Source organism: Plasmodium inui (genome assembly GCF_000524495.1).
Source record: "Plasmodium inui San Antonio 1 unplaced genomic scaffold supercont1.49, whole genome shotgun sequence".
Taxonomy (NCBI): Eukaryota; Apicomplexa; class Aconoidasida; order Haemosporida; family Plasmodiidae; genus Plasmodium; species Plasmodium inui.
In genome coordinates this window covers 60,866-63,834 of record NW_008481883.1, presented here as the reverse complement: position 1 = coordinate 63,834, position 2,969 = coordinate 60,866, and positions in this window count along the sequence as shown.

The following is a 2,969-nucleotide window of genomic DNA, read 5'->3' as shown; positions in this document are numbered from 1 at the left end:
GGGGGGGGAAATCGTATATTAATGTAAATCAACAAGAAGTAAAGGGAACACCCTAATCATCGTCGCTAAAAATAAGGAAATTAACAAGATGATAATACGCCGTAACACCTAAAGTATGTAGTGTGGATAAACCAATAGAAGCCGAGACGAATGGCTTCACTTCCCCGGAAGGGGGGTATGAACAAGTACAGGAAGGGAGTCTAGAAGTTAATATGAGTAGGAGGGTAGAAGAAGAATAATACAAACTATGTGGGCAGGGGCAGAGAATAGAAGACACGTGCCTAATTAGCAAATCATTAGATTTCAAAGCTCAAAGTAAGAATTAAATCAGACAGGAAACACTGCTCGCGCCCGAGTAAACGGTTAGGAGAAAGCTCAAATAATGGTAGAGTATCTGAGTTATACCCCAAAAAAATACGCCCGAGTCAGAAATAGTCGGTTATGTATGAGGACCCCCTAGAAGGAGAACTCAGAACCCAACAGCACCCCAATCCACTCAAGTGAAAAATAGGCAATGATGTTATCCGCTAAAAGAATGATCCCATTTTCAAGGGATGAGCTCAATTCCTTCTTAATATTATAACAAAGTGACCAACTCATAACAAAATATGATACACATTAGAAGAGAAATGGGGGCAGAAAGAGCAACTCTCCGGGAAAACTTAAGGAAGAAAGGCACCTGACTCTTATGAAGTTAAGGAATGGCAGAAAATAACAATTGCATAGAAGGAAAATCGGTGAGACCCAGGGGTCTTAAGGTGGGATCAACGAAGGAGTCGGTGGTCTGATGTCTAAGATTGAGATTAAAGGGAGTGATAGAACAAAAAGGGTTTAAGGGTTCCAATCTCTTCCTCTAGGAAGGAACAGATCCCCCCAAGGATGAAACAGTAACTCTAAAACAGCCTTAGGGTTAAAGTAGCAGATAAATCACTCCAATATCAAGCTGAACTAATACGATGGAGACCAACGCCTGGATGAATTTAGAGTTACGAATAGATATCTCTGGGGAGGATAAACTGCTTCACTAGATAGAAATAGGTAGCATAAAGGCTAGGGAGGGAGTTCATCAGGTATTCTGAAGGACAGGAGGACAAGTCCTTAAGAATAGGGCAGGATGAAGAGGATACAGAGCCGAGTGGGGATAAATAATAGGAGAATGAGCCACCTTTCGGATAGGCAGGAAAGCATAAGGCAGCGAATAAGATTAATAAGAAGGCCGCATGAAACAGAGAAAGCTAAATTTAGAAGCCAAGATAATAAATATAATCTCAAGGGAAGAGAATAGATTAATAAGGGAGAATGAAGAATTTGGATGAGGACAATGTATAAGAATCGAGGGCATACCGTTGAGCCAAGAGAGAAGTCCTTGAAAGGACAAAGAAGCGAAATTACAGGAGAGAAGTTGAAATAGAGTGAGATGAGGGAGTCAACAGGAGCAGATATCTGCATATATAGGAGAAGGCAGAGCGGGGCCCTGAGAGGAGTTCTTCTACCTAGCAAACACCAGAGGGGAATGATATCTTCCTAATAATTCCTCATTGGCCAAAGTTAATATTAAGAGCAGTGGCCTGAGCGTAATAGCAGATACAAGGAGGGAGCAGGCGGCTCAGTCTTTTTAGGGATGGATGCATTCTGTGAGGCGAGCAAGAAGTGATTCTGTCGAAGTATAGGGGGGCCTTAGGAGAAGTGAGGCCACGCCAGGCCACAAGTCAACTAAGAAGCCCCCGAACAGGAGTATCAGATGCAGGATACAGTTAATCCTCCAGACCATAGTTAAGGGAAGGTACCGGCGATGGGGAAAAAAATAGGAATCCCTGAGAGGATGAGGGACCAACAGATAGAGTCCCTTGGGGGAAGGCGGAATTTCCCGAAAGGAGAGGGGGGGTATAGGTTACAGTACTGAAGAGTGAGGCCGAGATAAATCACATCACGAGAGGCAGGAGCAAATAGAGTAAGGAAACCAGGAAGATCTCTGAGTATATAGCGACTAATGACAGGCAAGAATACCTGCCTGCAGAGAGGACGAGACTTCGGAGGTGAACTGCACTAATGTGGGAACTCATCAGTAGGGAAGAGAATACGAAAATAGGGAATAAAGGAGCGTTAAGTAGTCACCAAAACCTCATCGAAGTCTGGGCAAGTGATTCAGGGTGCGGTAAAGAGGCGAAGAAGCAGACGGCGGAGTATCCGTGAATTTAGCTGAAAGACATTATAAAGCACATTAGGTAGCAGATTGAATAGAGCCCTCGCGAAGGATAGGGTAAGACAAGGAAACAAAAGGGACGCAGCCTCAGGACTTCCTGAAAGAATTAGCGAAGTTTATCGCGCCCATAGGAGCAGAGGAGGAAGATACCCAAAGGGGGAAGATCAGGTATGAGTATCGGACGCACGTTTTAACTCCCAACAGAGAAACCAGGGGGAAGGGGCCAAGGATCTGAATAGAGATTGAGTCTAAGTAATAGAATAGCGCAAATGCAATGGAGAGGAGACCGAAGTGAATGAGGGAGGAGAGGAAGGACGGACTCAGAGATCGGAGGGAGGATCCGTAGGAAATCGTGGCAACCAGATAGGAGGGCACGATGATAGAGACAAGCAAGGAGGAGTAAGAAAGCAGGAGGAGTGAAGCAGGGGGAGGATAAAGGAGGGAGCTATCTTCCAGTGGAGCAAAGGAAGCGGAAGATCAGGGACCACACCGTGAGAAGAGATTGCATTAATGAAGATATAAAGATGCCAGAGGGTCAGGAGAACAACCCTCCAGAGGGATACATCTCAGCAAAACGCAGCCACCATGGGGCCCCCACTCCCGCAGAATCAGGCACGTTATGATAATACAAGGTTTAAAGCCCAGTGCCAAATTGAAGAAGAGGAAATTTCAGAGCCAGTGAGCAAGAAAACGAACACAAGCGTGAGGGAAGATATAGATACCAAGGCTGAAGAAATAATCGGATAGGACAAATCAGTGCACCAGA